The sequence below is a fragment of the Eublepharis macularius genome, chromosome 2 (assembly GCF_028583425.1).
Source record: "Eublepharis macularius isolate TG4126 chromosome 2, MPM_Emac_v1.0, whole genome shotgun sequence".
In the NCBI taxonomy this organism is placed as follows: domain Eukaryota; kingdom Metazoa; phylum Chordata; class Lepidosauria; order Squamata; family Eublepharidae; genus Eublepharis; species Eublepharis macularius.
The window spans coordinates 144,555,534-144,571,598 of record NC_072791.1 but is presented as its reverse complement, the minus strand read 5'-3'; the positions used below and the strand labels follow the sequence as shown (position 1 = coordinate 144,571,598).

Here is a 16,065-nt window from a genome sequence, read left to right as displayed (position 1 = left end):
ATATTAATAGTTCATATTCTGTTTTTTTCCCCAACCTACCACATTCTTTAAGAGTTTGTTCCTTTAGTTTTGATACTATTTGGTGATATATCAGACATGGGATATTTTTACCTTGAGCTTGAATTTCTTGACAAGTTTTTATATTTCCTTTCTTATCAATCTTTGATTCATAGCTGAGCCGATCAATTCTATTTCTTTGTAGCTGCACTGTAGTGGCCATTTATTGGCAACATCAGTGGGGAGATCAGTGGCCTCAATCTATTTCTGCATTGAAACCATGTTTTGAGCAGTCCGTCTCTTAATATGTGGGTCCCATCCTGTTCGTGAATGGGTTTCCATAATTTCTTAAACAATAAATAATTATGGATACCTTCTTTGACATCTGCTAACTTCAATTTGATATGTCTACTGCTCGAATTTATAATTCAATCTGTTATCCAAACTAACGCTGCCACTAGTGATTCATCAGACTGGTGATACAGTTTGTTATTTGGCACTGCCAGCCCTTCTTGGTTTTTGTCATCTTGTAATACTTTGAATCTTATCCTTGGTTTCTTCCCTTTCCATATGAAGTCATTTGTTACTTTTTGACACTTGTTTAGAATCTTTTGGTCTATATGAATTGGGATTATTTGAAATAAAAAGTTCAATTTAGGTAAAATATTAATTTTGACAGTGGAGATTCTTCCTAGTCATGAAATACTCAATTTTCCCCATCTCTGCAGATTTTCGGTAATTCTTGTCCAAACTTTTTGATAACTGTCTTTGTAGAGATTCTCATTTCATGGTGATACATTTATCCCTAAGTATTTTATTAGCTTTGTAATAATGGTACAATCCATTATCTTTCCAATCTTTTCTTTTTGGATGCCTTTGCTAACAGTGTTCCTCTTATGTAGGCTTTACAGGCTTCCCAGATTGTTATTGGTTTAACAGCCTTTGTAGTATTTATTCTGAAATAGTCAGTCAGTTTTTCCCTACACTTTTGCAATACATCCTCTTGTAGCAATAGCGTATCATTCTTTCTTTTTTATCTCCAGTTTAACAGGTTACCTATATCAGATTATGGTCTGCTATGGTCCTTGGATGAATTTTTGCTTTGTCCACCTTTGTAAGAAGCCTCTTAGATAGCCAACACTTATCTATTCTGGAGTACATTTGATGTCTGTCTGAGAAAAATGTATAATCTTTTTTCTTTTTTGTGTAGCCATCTCCAAGCATCCTCCAATTCCAGGGTTGAAATACAGTTGAATACATACTTTGGAAGGTTTCGTCCCAACTTTGTTGATCTATTGATTTTCAAATCAAGGACACCATTCATGTATCCAAAAATCAAGCTCTCTCCTTCTTGAAAATTTAATAATTTCCTGAAGAATTTCTCATAAAATTTCTTTTGGCCATTGTTTGGTGCATATAATGAGACCAATGTCCATATTTGTCTATCAGAGAGTCTTCTTTTTAAGACCACATATCTTCCCTCCTCATCTTTCAGTTCTTGGAGGATTTCTAGGCTTTGATTATTAACATATATAGCCATGTCTTTTTTCTTCAATTGCAAATATAGCCAGCTGAGTTTTTTTAATGCACAACCAAATTTTCCTATGGAGAATCCACTTGTCATAGCTTCTTTGTGTTTCATTCATGAGACATTTTTTATATGTTTCTAGATCTATATATTGAGGTGAACAAAAATATTTCTTGTTCAAGTGCCCACCTATGTATTTAATTTTGAACTTGGAACTAAAGTGTGGATCAAAAAATCCATACAATTGAGCCATGTATGGGTCAGCTAGATCTTTCTACAAATACAGGGCTACTTCAGTTTGCACAAAAATCTTATTTAAAAAAAAGAATGGATAAAATAAAACAAAATAAATTAAATGCCAAGATCTTATGAGACGCAGAAGATTTTAGCACCATTTTGGGTTGCCTAGGCAAGTGTGTAAAACATCATCCATATTGCCTGTGGTGGTTGCCTAGGTAATCCAACATGGCTACTTATTTTATTTTGAAACTCAAGGTGAGTTGGGGGGAGGGGAGAATATGTCTCTGTGGCTTTAGCTTCACTAAGAGAGCAAGAAGTACCTCTGCCCTTCTCCCTCTTCCTATAGAGTCCTGAATACTAACTACCCTGGCAATCTACCACTATTTGGGTAATGGAGACCATTACTCTAATAGTGAGGGGTAATGGTGAGGGAAGGGGAGAAGGAAGGAAGGGAAATACAGAGAGACATCACTCCCTAGCAGCCACCAAAATAGCAATCACACAGCCAAGTAAAAGAATTTGGGGGAATGGCTGTTTTGTGTGTTATACAGTTTCAATAAAAAAAAAATTAAAAAGAAAAACAAAAGAAATCCTCTGGTGCTGTCAGTGACATCATCAGGAGTGTCATGAAAGTTTAGAATTGTACTGGAAAAAAGAGCTATTTTCTAAGTTTTCAGAACATATCTTGGTTTACTGAGTTAATTCCAAACTGAGTCTAGGGGATTTGAGGAAGATCTAAGGGAGATTGCTGATCAATAGACTATTGTATCATGCTGGAAAGAGAAAGTATGCAGAAGTAGTCTGGCTCATAGATATCTGGAGAAGTTAACTGTTGGCATTTTTTACAGGAAATGCTGGTACATGAATCCCGGGAACTCTGCAGCACCGTGAAGAAGATGGGACTCCTGAAACCCAGTTATCCCTTCTTCGTTACCATATTTCTTCATGCTTTTCTGCTCGATATTGCATCCTGGCTTACAATTTGGTTCTTTGGAAAGTCTTGGATACCCTTCCTTGTTGGTGTAGCATTGTTCACCATAGCCCAGGTGATGCATGGTATAGTGGGCACCCAAAGACCGTTCTGGGGTGGGCTGCTGCTGCTCTCTCCCAGGGCGCCCTCGTGTCAGGGGTGGGGAGGGCGGATTGTGCCTGGAAGAAGGATTTGCGTCTTCAGCAGCTCATTCAAAGCACACACACTGAGGTGCAGCTGTTTCTCTAGGTCCTTCCCACTTTCCCCTTTCCCTTCCCCTTTTCTTTCTTCTGTCATTATTCTGTCCCATCCTCCACCAGTCCCCCAAAAGAAACATAACTTTTCCTCTGCTCCTTTCCAGTTTGTGAAGTGACAGGCAGGAGGTAGGGGGGAATGCTTTGGGGCTCCACCCCCCACACACAAACACACACATTCAGAGAGGGCAGTGAGCAGCAGCAGAGAGGGGAAGGCATCTCCTACATTTCCCAAGAACACTTGCATGACCCTCATCTCATTTGGTGTGGCTCTAAGTTGCCCCATGCTGCTGCCACCACCACTAGCACACAGCTGTGGGCCAGGCACAACAGGTGGCTGGGGTGGATCTGGGGCAACTGAGCAGTCTGAGTGTGCGTACATGTGTGCGCACGCACACGTGCGCACATGTGGGGGCAGTGATAGCCCTGAAGCTGCCTCCAGCCTCAGGCGCCAGAAACTCTGGCCCTGGCCCTGGCCCTGGTTAGAGCCGAGAAGGCCCTAGGCCTGGTCAATGCCAGGCAAACATCCTTGGGACCAGGGACTACCAGCAAATGTTGGTCTGCAGAGAGTAATGCCCTCCAGGGAATGTACAGGGACAGATGGTCCCATAGATATGCAGGTCCCAAACTGCTAAGAGCCTTGAATGTTAACACTAACACCTTGAACTTGACTCGGAATTCAAGTGGAAGCCAGTTTAGTTGGCACAGTACAGGTTGTATATGTGTCCTAAACAGAGTTCCTATAAAACGCACTACCTCATTCTGGACCAGTTGCAGTTTCTGGTCAGTTTCAAGGGTAGCCCTGCATACAGTGAGTTACAGTTGTCCAAACTGGAGGTGACCATTGCATGCCTCACTGTAGCTAGGTTATGGGCAGAGAGGTAGGGAGCAAGCTGCCTGACCTGCTGGAGACAGGAAAACACAGATGTGGCAACCAACAAGATCTGGGCCTCCATTGATAAGGAGGCATCCAGAATCACACCCAAACTCCTAACCGTTGATGCAGGCAACAAAAGTGCCCTATCTAAGGCTAAAAGCCACATTCCCAAACTCAACAACCCATGACCCAGATACAGGACCTCCATCTTCATAGGGTTCAGCTTCAGTCAACTCTGCTTCATCCAGACAGTCACAGCATTCAAAGGCTTGGCCGGAATGTCCAGGGTGACATCTGGTTGGCAGGCCATCAACAGATACAACTGGGTGTCATCAGCAAACTGATGACAACCCAGTCCAAAGCTTTGGGCCAGCTGGGCAAGGGGGCATGTATAGATGCTCAATAGCATTGGGGAGAGTATCACCCCTTGAGAAACACCGCATACTCGCAGATACCTAGGCAACATCCACTCCCCAAGCACCACCCTTTGTCCCTGACTGTGGAGAAGAGAAACCAGCCACGGCAAGGCGGCCCCACATATCCCCACATCAGGAAGGTGGTGGATCCAAAGGTGATAATCAACCGTCAAATGCTGCTGTCTCATCCAGTAGCACCAGCAGCGCCAACCCAACTCGATCCAGATGCCGACAAAGATCATCTGTGAGGGCGAACAGTGCCATCTCTGTCCCATGGCCAGGGCAGAAGCCAGAATGAAATGGATCCAGGACCAAGGAGTCATCAAGGAATATTTGCAGCTGCTCCGCCACCGCATGCTCTGTCACCTTACGCAGGAACAGAAGATTCGATACTAGGTGGTAACTGGATGGATCAGTGGAGTCTAAAAATGGTTTCTTTAAAAGAGGCCTCACCACTGCCTCTTTCAAAGGAAAGATTAATAATCTCCATCAATGGGACTTGAAGTTTATCACCACTGGACTTAACCAGCCATGACGGTCAGGGTTCCAGGAAACAAGTGGTAGGCCTCACAGCAACCACGGTTCTTTCAATCTTATCCTGGGAGCAGTGACTGAAGTGATCTAAAATTGAACCAGAAGATGGCCAAGGGGCCTGCAGGTCACATACTCTATCAACCATGGCTGGCAAGTCCTGGCCGAGGGACAAGATTTTATCCACAAAAAAGCTCTCAAAGGCCACACAGCTGAGTCCTGAATTAACAATTTGTCATTCTCTCTGTGACAGGGAGACTAAAGACCTAATTATCCTAAATAATTGCGCTGGGCAGGTGCTTGCAGATGCAATGGAAGTGGCATAAAACTCCTTTTTAGTTGCTTTCACTGCCATCTCATAGGCTTTCAAAACATCCTATAAAACGATGGTTGTTGGGGGTTTTCCGGGCTGTATTGCCGTGGTCTTGGCATTGTAGTTCCTGACGTTTCGCCAGCAGCTGTGGCTGGCATCTTCAGAGGTGTAGCACCAAAAGACAGAGATCTCTCAGTAGATCTCTGAGAGATCTCTGTCTTTTGGTGCTACACCTCTGAAGATGCCAGCCACAGCTGCTGGCGAAACGTCAGGAACTACAATGCCAAGACCACGGCAATACAGCCCGGAAAACCCCCAACAACCATCGTTCTCCGGCCGTGAAAGCCTTCGACAATACATCCTATAAAACATTTTTGCCCCTTTGTCATGAGTAAGCCACCACACTTGATCTAGCTGTCATAGTTCTCATTTCATCTGTCATAGGTCCTCAGTATACCAATGGACTAGTCTGCTATGGTAGCAGAGAAGGTGACGAAGAGCAAGTTCTTCGATAGCCTTAGAGAGATAGGCATGCCAATCCTCTACTAGCACATTCAACAAGCCACTGGGGGCATCAGAACCCGCAGAGCATTCTGGTGCCATCTGTTGAGAATTGGATACAAAAACTACTACATATGGCTGAAGTGGACAAATTAACAAGAAAACTAAGAGAAAAAAATCCAGAGGAAATTTTTAAAGACTGGGGGAAACTGAAACAATATATAGAAAGAAAGTGGGACGTAAAAGGGGAGATGTGGTTATTAGACAATTTTTAGTTTTTGATTAAGGAGGGAGATAGTGATCATTACAAGGGGGAAATATGGACAATGATGTGAAATAGTTATTGAGTTAAGAGAACAATTTATTTGCTAAATAATCAAATAATATTAAGTAGAGTAGTGTTAGACATTGGGTTGGAAAGCTGTTGGAAGTCTATAGTAGAGAGGGGGGAGGGAAAGCGTGGGGGAATAGACGAAGAAAGGGCAGATTTGGAAAATGTAAACATTTATATTATACTCACCCAATAATTTAAAAAAAAAGAACCCACAGAGCATTCTGGAATCCAATTGGATCCATAAGTCTGCACAGGCAAGCATAAATCAGCTCACCACCTATGCAAGGGGAGGGGGGCTGGTGCAGCCAAACGGGCTTTCAGGATGAAGTGGTCCAACCATGGCACCTCTTCAATTACATCAAGATCCACATGAATCCCCATCCCAAAGATCAGATGTAGCACGCAGTCTGCCTGAAGCATGGGAGCTGCTACAAATTGGGAGAGTCCCAGTGTTTCCATGGAAGACAATAGGTCCGCAGCCTGTAAGGAGGTGGTGTCATTGGCATGGACATGGAAGTCTCCCAAGACTAAAAGCTTGGGATATGCCCAAGTCCAGCCGGCCACTGCCTCCAGCAGGCTTGAGCCTGCTTGGTACACTAGGTCTTAACTAGGCTTGAGCCTGCTTGGTACACTAGGCAGCTGGTACACCAAATAGATAGCCCAACTCTCCACGGCACCCCATGCCAGGCCTACTCAATCAATGCCAGTGGTCTTTGGTGCAGGGAGCAGCCTGAAGGAGAAAGACTCCCAAATGAGTATCACCATCCCTTCCTTTCCTCGCCACCAACCCAACACTGATTATTTAAATTCATATCCTGTTTTTCTCCCCAATGGGAACCAAAGGGGCTTATAACTTCCTCTACTTCTCTAGTTTCCAAAACAGGAGATTGGATGAAATGATAGTTTGTAGTGTATTTTCTACATAAATGATAAGCAAATGCTGATCCTAGGAAAACGGTATGTTTTGTTAAGAGAATAGCCCTGAAAATTGGTGTTCTGCCCATGAGATTCTTGATTTAGTTGCTTTGATGTGCAGATACCCAGGATGATGCATATTTATATTGCAAATGGCTCTTTTTAATGTTCTCTCTCCTCAAAAACTGATCTTCAGCAGCAAGAGAAGCCCTCAAAACTGATTTAAAGTTCATGTATGAAAATAAATTACAATACTAAACAAGAAGTAAATCTTGCTTTAATTCTATGGGACTTACATCTGGTGAAGTGAGTTCTGTCTCATGAAAGCTTATACTGGAATACAATTTGTTAGTCTTTAAGGTGCTGCTTGACTCCTGTTTTATTATGTCAAGCCTGAAGTTGCAAACATTGAATCCTGCAATGGAGATTCCATATCATAGATTTTATTTTAAAATGTATCCATTTGTATATATAGTCCCTACTGGGGGCTGTTATCTCTAGGCTGGGAAATTCTGGAGATTTGGGGGGTGCAGCCTGTAAAGGACAGGATCTGAGGAGGAGAAGGACCTCAGCAAAGTATAATGCCATAAAGAAGAAGCCATTTCTCTTAGGGAACTGCTCTGAAGTCCATCTGAAGGTAAAAGATCAATTTGATGGTGGGTCTTTAAATATTACAACACCATGAAATGAGCCCATAGAAAAAGAGTCACTTTCTAAAAAGATGAAGCAACTCACTGCAAAGAACTGTGTGTGAAACCAGAGCGACTGCCAGGTCCTATGGCTTCTGGTGGGGTCCTCTGGCACTGACTCCCAGTCCCTACTCACACACTCACACCCTTCCACTGCCTACTTGTGAGTGCTTTGTCACCTCTGTTCCCAGCTGCATATGCAGCCTAGTGCTGCTGGAGGAGGGCATGTGGATGGTGCACAAAGCATCAGCACTACTGACAGCGGCACTACTAGCTGCACCCACCACCCACCACCATCAGGGAAAGGATGTGCAGCCAGTGTGGACAGCTGAGACTGCAAGTGGTGGGAGAGATTGCAAGTAGGCAAAGGAAGGACACACATGAGTGTGAGGGCAAGAAGGGGAGCCTCTGAGCACTCTGTGTCCAGGGCCCCCAAAACCTGGAATTAGCCCTGTATGAAATAGTCCAAAGTGTCTTTGCTAGATTGTTTGATTTGAAGGCCCAACCAAGAGTTACAGATTGATTCCCTGTCTTAGATTTAACTAGAACTTTCAAAAATCTAAAAATAAGATTCTATTTTGTAACTCTATACAATATAGTACACTGCCTATTATAGCACATAAAGGACAATACCTTTCATTCAGCTATCAAGAGTGACATACAACCTTTCCAGTACAGACAGATTAGAGATTTATATAATTCGGATGTTGTAAAAGGGGGCATACGAACAGAGAACTCGGAACTAGAGCAGACCCTTCTTAAAGAAGACAAGAAAAGAATATCCAAGGTATACCAAGTACTGTTGAAATGGTATACCGAGGATGAGATAGTTAAAACACAAATGGTGAAATGGGCTATAAACTTTAATAAAGAAATAACAATGGAGGCATGGGAATACTTGTGGAAAACTACAATGAAGACAACGACATGTACTAATATTAAAGAGAACATTTATAAAATGATCTATCGTTGGTACATGACACCAAAGAAGATTGCGCTAGGGAATTTGAACACTTCTAACAAATGCTGGAAATGTAGGAAGCATGAGGGCTCCCTCTATCATATGTGGTGGTCGTGTGAGGTAGCTAGGCAGTTCTGGGGGGAAATAATAAGAGAAATGAGTGAAATTTTACAGTTTCAAATAAATAAGAACCCAGAACTCCTGCTGCTAAACTTGGGAATGGAGGGAATTCCAGCCCATCATAGGACGTTGATTTTTTATATGACTGCAGCAGCTAGACTTTTGTATGCGCAGAAATGGAAAGTACAAGAAGTGCCAACTATTGAAGATTGGATCTACAAATTGCTGTACATGGCTGAAATGGACAAGATGACAAGAAAACTGAGAGATCTGGACTCAGGGCAGTTTAACACAGACTGGGAGAAGCTGAAACAATATCTGGAGAAGAAATGGGAGGTGGGAGGAAAACTGTGGCAGTTTGAGAACTACTGAAGTATAATAAAATATATAATAAAAGTATAAAAGGGAGGGGTGACTTTACCGGGGGAGGAAGAGAAATGTGAATTTATAAGCAGGTAGATTAATTGATCGAGATATATATAGATATGTAAAGATTAAGTGATAGAATACTGATAGAGAATAATTAAGGTTTAAACATGAGGATTGAGTAATTAACAATATTTTCTTTTTCTGATAAGATTTATATGCACCAAACTGAATGCATAGAAGAGTTAAATTGATTGATTATGTGATAAGTTAGATAGAATTACCATAAAAAGATGAAATGAGTAATATATAGAGAATAAATCAAATTGTTTGATCTAAATGGGGGGAATTTTTTATGGTTTACGATGTATAGATTTATGATATATAGAAATATTCAAAACTGGAAAATGGGATAAATTGTTTATCTAAAGAAGTACGGTTTGGGTGTATAATAAGTAAAGAAGTTAAAGATGTACTGCTTAATATAATGGAGAATGTATATTTGTGTTAGACAGATGAATTTTATAGAAGTAAGGGAAAGGGGACAGAGGGTGGGAAAGCTGTTGGAAGTCAACAAAAGGGGGGGAAAGGGAGGGGGTTAGAAACGAAAAATTAGGGGAAAATTGAATGTAATGTAAAAAAAAATAATGTTCTAACCCAATAAAAAATTTTTCAAAAAAAAAAAAAAAGAGTGACATACAACCTCACTAGAGACACCAAGAACAATAGACTTTATGCGTTGTAGAGCCCCATTTGCTGCGTTGTGGAGTCACATCTGCTAAGTTATCAGCCTCTCTGGAGTTGCCAGTTTAATTTTTTTTAAGTACCTGCTGTATGTCCATACATACATAGAGAATGAGAGTGTCAAACCCATTGCCCCTCTTTGCACTCATGCTCAGAGGAACATTAAGACAGCAAAGTGAGGTTAGCCTCAGAGGTGTAGAGAGTCTCCTTTCAGCACAGGCAGATTCAGAGACTCTGGCTTCTCCTCTGCCTGCCATTTAACTCTGATTTTAGTCTGCTATCAAGTGTTTGCTGCTCTTGCTGGTCCCCTGCTGCTGCCTGGGCAGAGTTGCCAACTGACCTGGAAAAAAAAATGTCCTGTCCCTTTTAACAAAGGTTTAAAGTTTGAAAATGAGCAGCTGAAGAGCCTTCTTGTTTGGAAAAGCTGAGAGCATTAAAGAGGACTTGGAAGCCAAATACCATATCAGTCAGAATGAATGAATGAATGAAATTATTGTGCTCCAACTAAATGCTGCCTGGTATATCAAACAAATACTCATATGCTTTACAGTTGTACGTGTGGTTGGCCAGCATTGTGATATGTAATTCATTCCTAACATTACCTAGGTAATTACAATCATAGTTTATGGTTTGCCAAAGCTAGTTCAATGAATAATCAGAGAAGAGTCAATGCTTGTGAATAATGTTGAGTTTGGGACTGTAGCCATCCCTTTTCCTATTTGGAAAGCAACCACTGTTTCATTAAACATATACAAGCTAAACTCAAGAGACGTAAAAGTATGCTAATGTAGTATTTAAGAACTTGCATTTGTTTGATCCAGTGCATCCTTCCTAACTGATGCACATTATGCAGGAGCCAAGTCTTTGTATTTTTCATGATGCTGCACAAACTGAGGTTGCATTGCCTATTTAAAAACACCAGATGTTCTTCCTGTATTAATAGTTTCCAGAGAAGCTGTCATGTTTATGATGAAGAGTCTTGTGTTTCTCAATAGCTTTATTCACTAACAGTTGGGCTTCTAGACAATAACCTGGTGCATAAGATAACTGGTGCAGCTTTTCCAAATTAGTGATAAATATAGTTTGCTTCGATTAAGTAATTAATGTCCTATGAACCAGTGTGTGGTAAACTTCATAACATTATCATTTTAAAAATGGTTTCCAGAGTCAGTATGGATTTTTCCAGCATGATCTTGGGCATATCTCAGTCTTTCAGAAACCCAAATGGAACAGTGTTTCATTTCATTGTGACAGAAGTACTTAAGGTAAGAATCCAGTAATTAACGGAGCCGTAGTTTATTTATTTGGATGCTGAGAATCACAGTAGTAATCTCTCTACAGTCAGGCAGGAAAGACCAGTTCTGGGTGGTGTATTAAAGTTAATGATATTAATACCAACACCATTTACATAGCTTATGCCAAACAAAGTGTTTCAAATAATGGTCTCATTAATCAAGCTGTAGTTGGATTAGTACCAGAAGGGCCAGGTGTAAATTCCTGCTTGCCATGAAACTTGCTAAGTGACCTTGACCCAGTCCCTCTCTCTCAGACTAACCTAACTCACAGGGTAATTGAGAGGATAAATTGGGGGAGGGCAGAACAATGTGTGCCATTCTGAGCTCCTTGGATGAAAGGCAAAGGTCCACTGAATTAGTACATAAAAGGAGTACATAAAAGGTATTGTGAGTGACCCTCATATTGCAGATGGTGGGGCAGGGCTGAAATTAAGCCAATGCATCACCATTATGCATTTGTATCTATCATCTTGCTAAGCTCCTCTGTCTTCTGCTATGAATTCTGGCTAAGCCATATGCTAATTTAAAATGCCACCCTGTTCTATGTTCTATAAAGCATTGTAGCACAAACTTTGTTGTGTTGCATCGCTTTAGGTGTTATTTGAATGGTCTTTTCTTGAAAAATCCACTGTGATGGATATGGTTGTGTGGCAGATATTATACCCTCACCTTCCCCACTTACTCTGCCCATGGAAAAGTTATCTCCTCAGAGCCTTCAGAAGCAATTGGGTCTTTGGGTGTAGCCCTGGAATCTGGATTTTCCCATTGAACTGCAGTAATTGATAGTTTTGTTACTGAAGTGAAGGATCTGTGATTTTTTTTTTTAACCAGGGTGGACCACCCAGCTGGTGGAAGTATATGCATAACCAGCATCATGCCAAACGTAACTGCTTTTGGAAGGACCCTGATCTCAACATGCACCCTTTCCTGTTCACCCTAGGGAAGGCACTCTCTATAGAGGTGAGCAGACAGGGTATCAAGACAAACAGGAAAAAAAATGGAGAGAATGTGAGTACTGAGTAAGCGTGTTCTGGGAAAACGTGATAAAAGAGAGGAATTATACCCTCTGCAGGTAGCTTTTCTACTGCCTTCACTGTAGTGCTGATAGATTTCTTCCTATTTTCTCCATCTTCCTACACTTAAGTAACAATTTTGAGTGTATGTGTCTGAGGCTGCTTCCATGTGGCAGGGGCATCTGCAGAAGTAGTAGAACATATGTACAATAATTTTCCCTGCTGTAATTTCACATGTGCTTTCCTTACCTCTGCTCAACCCCACTTCCGGCCACCATTCTCTCTGCCACGGGAGGGCTTTTTGGAGCTTTTTTTAAAAAAATGGCAAGTGCTAGTTCCTACAGCACTTTAACATTATAATGCTGTATTGCCATAATCTGATAGCCCTCTGAATTCTCAGCTTTCATTTTAAAAATGCTCTAGTTCTTTTATTGTAGAGATATAAGAGGTGCAGACTGCTGATTTTTGAGAAAAGCCATCGGCCGATGGTGGAGGGAATGGGGACTGTGTGAGGAGAAGCAAGGAAAATGACACCAATGTGAGTGGGACCATAAAAATATGCTTACCCACACTGCGCATCAAGGTGCTTTGACTGTGATCTCTCTAAAAAGATTGTATCAAACCACCCTTGGAAGTATGGCATAACATCTCTGGGAAGCTCTGTTGCATGCAAGTGGGAGAGAAAAATCTACTCAGCATTCCTGGGCCCTCCATCCAGTCCCTCTCCCTCTCTTTCTCTCATCCTCTTTTCCACTCCCTCTGGGCCACTGCCACCTTTTAGCATGAAAGAATATCTCCTGATAAAGGGCTGGGACTTTGACACTCTTTACTGATTTTCCATTAAAAGGCTCCACTTGGCGATTTAATCTTTCTGGTCACTGTGGGGACTAACAGATGTTCATATGCACTCTGGGGATGAAGGGATCAACTTCTGCCCTTGCTTCTCCTGGGTAAGCATATCTGAACTGGGTGTGGAATGATTTCAGAGAACAGACCAGCAGCATTCAAATTTTAAAATAAAGAGTTTAACAACGTAACAAAAGCACCCTCTGCCTGTTTACACAGCAAATTTGAGCCAGGATTCAACTGAAAAGTGATAAAGTATCAAACCCTCTGACCCAGTTCTTACTTATCCTTAAGATGTTAAAGTTCTTTCTCTTGGCATTACAAGCATTCAGAAATTGTTCTTGCCTCTGTGTTGGCTTCATTCCCTTTGTTCATGATGGCCACTTTGACAGAGCTGTTCTGTTCTAGCTCCCAGTTGAAAGTAGGATTGTGAAAAGAAAGCAAAACACAAAAACAACAAAACTACTACTCCTTTTGTGGTCAGGGGCTTATATTCTTCTCCACTCTAAAGGTAAATCTGCTATTGTCCAGGAAAAATGACATTTGGCCACCTGGTCTTTCAAGCACCTGTAACTGAGGTGTGACTTTTCTCTTTCTTAGACTAGGTTATCTTCATATCTAAAGATGTAGGAGGGCTCTTCTGTTGGGAGATCCACCACACTGTTCCTTTCAAGTCCTATTAGCCAGTAAAAGACACTTAGTAATCTCTGTATCGACCCAAACGCTCTCATCCCCCAATCCCTGATGGCTCTCCTGGCCACTCAGGTCCCCTAGGAGCCTCTAAGAGCTCTGATCATTTTTGAAGCACCCCGGCCTCTTGGATTCTTTTTGAGTGTGAGTACCTTCTTGGCAAGCAACACTGGACACAGGCAGGTAAAATATATTATTGGAGTTTATTACAGAAAGAACATAGGAGCATGTGCAAGACAGAAACTGCTCTTGAAAAGCATTTAGGTAAGGCAGAAAACAAATAGCAGCTTGCTGATCTAAATATGTTCTAACTAGCTACTACTTCCTGTTTGTCTAAACATTCTCTGAGTTGATGCCAAGATTGATTGACCTTACCAAAGTCCATTCATGCCAGCTCACTCTCGGCATCCTGGAGATGGCATGGAGCTGAAGAGCTCTTTTCTTACATTGTAGCTAGTTGGCAATGGCTACAAGATAGCAAGGCTGGTAAACTGCCTAGAGACAAAGAGGCTTTTTGAAATCTAGGGGGCATCAGCCCACTCAAGGAACCAATCAGGGCTCAGTTACTTAATTAACATTACAGGACTGTGAAAGTTTAGGGAGTGTGGCTAGATCTGAGATCAGCACCAGGCTCTGGCCTTCTCCAAGGTCACTCACTCATGAGAAGAAAGCAGCACAGGTGCAGTTAATTAACAGAGCCTGTGACTTTCCCAGTAAACAGGCCTAGCTACATAGAGACACACAGGATGTGAGGCCTGAACCAAAGTTTTACTCTGTATTAGGTGGTACAAGGCCTGCTCCTTACACATGGGACTTCAATGTTCATATCAAGGCTGTATTGTGACTGGAGTGGCTCAGGTGAGGGAGATTTGCCCCCTTGTCTGCCAATCACCCAGTGATCGGCGGGAGGGGGCAAACTCCCAGAGCTTGCCTGCCACCAGCAAGCACCTCAGGAGCATGTGCTGTACACGTGCTCCCACCCATCGTGCCTGCCATGGGAGCATCCCTGCACTCCATTTGGGGCCAATTTAGGCCCCAAACTGGCCGAATCTGAGCCATGCGGAGCACTCCTACAGCCGGCGTGATGACATCACTTCTGGAAGTGACATTGCCACGTGCTCAGCATGGCGATATCACTACCAGAAGTGATGTCATCATGCTGCAGCTGGAGCGTGCGTGTGTGAGGATTCAAAGCTGGGTGACAAAGGTAAGTGCCAGGTCCCAACCCTCCCACCAGGAAGACAGAGGGACCTGGCAACCCGAATAACAGGGAAGTTTTCTTCTCTACTCTTGGTGAGGTTTAGAGTCATGGACTCCCCAAACTTACACAACAGGCATTGGTTACACTGGCCCACCCCTGGAGGCTCATGGATTTGGAGGATTTCCTAACATCTCGAGGATGTGCTCCAACTAAAGCCCTGGTCAGTTTGTGGAATGTGGATAATGGAGGCATTAGACATGATTGCTCTGAAGTGCCAGTTACCTTCCAACGGAACCTGGAATGCTCCTTGGTTTACCCAGGAGCTCAAGATGATAAAATAGCTTGGCAGAGGAACTGAGTACAAATAGAGGAAAATGCAGAGTGAATACAATAAAATACAGATGAGAGAATATTATGATGCCTGCTTTGTGGCAGTGAAGGCAGCAAAGCATGCTCATTTCTCTGCCTCCACTGTGTCTATGTAATACTATCCGGTGGGACTTTTCCAGGGGTTTTATTCAAGGCCCCCTTATGATATAGACCAGCAAATGTTCAGGCTCACTGGAAATGTACAGGCTCACTTTCAGCCACCATGACTTGGATGCTATTGTTGGGCCAGTTCAGTCTCAGGAAGTTACTGCAACAGTCACCAAACTGTTGCCCAGAAAGGAATCTCAGGTATAACTGAGATTTTGCTCCAATGGATACAATGACTTGGACTAGGATGCTCATGCTGACTGGCTGCCTCTCACACCCATCATTTTGACTGACATTCTCCCCATGCACCATCTTCCTGTTGCCCTCAAGGTGCTCATTATGTCCTTTTATCCCAGTAACCTTTTTTTGCTCTGTTTGTACCCATCTGCCCCCACCCCATCATGCCAGCTGTATGGTTTATCAAATGACAAGAGTATGCAATTTGAGGAACTTCTCCTCTGCAAGAGCATACACATGCAAACATTGGACCATTTCCTCAACCACTTTTCACTGCGAGTTGTATGCTGATGGCAACTGAAAACAGGAATAAGTAAGCAACAGGAACTGATCTCTATTTATGAAAACTCAATCAACATGGAGACACAGCTGTACAGCAATCCACACATTTATTGAACAGCATTATGAATTCTTGTAGAGAGTTATATTAAAACTGTGTCTACACTGTCTACTTTATGGCGCTCTGATCCTACAAGGCAATAAGCATCTTGGGTGCTTGGCCAGCAACAGCAACAGGGAGAAAGATACACAATTGTGGCTGTCCGACCTT

The 16,065-nt window shown here is 42.4% G+C and overlaps 1 pseudogene; it reads left to right on the top strand.

The window, feature by feature from the left end:
• LOC129323483 (acyl-CoA (8-3)-desaturase-like) overlaps positions 1–12,074 on the top strand; it is a 57,333-nt pseudogene extending 45,259 nt beyond the window's left edge.
• The last annotated feature ends 3,991 nt before the right edge of the window (positions 12,075–16,065 follow it).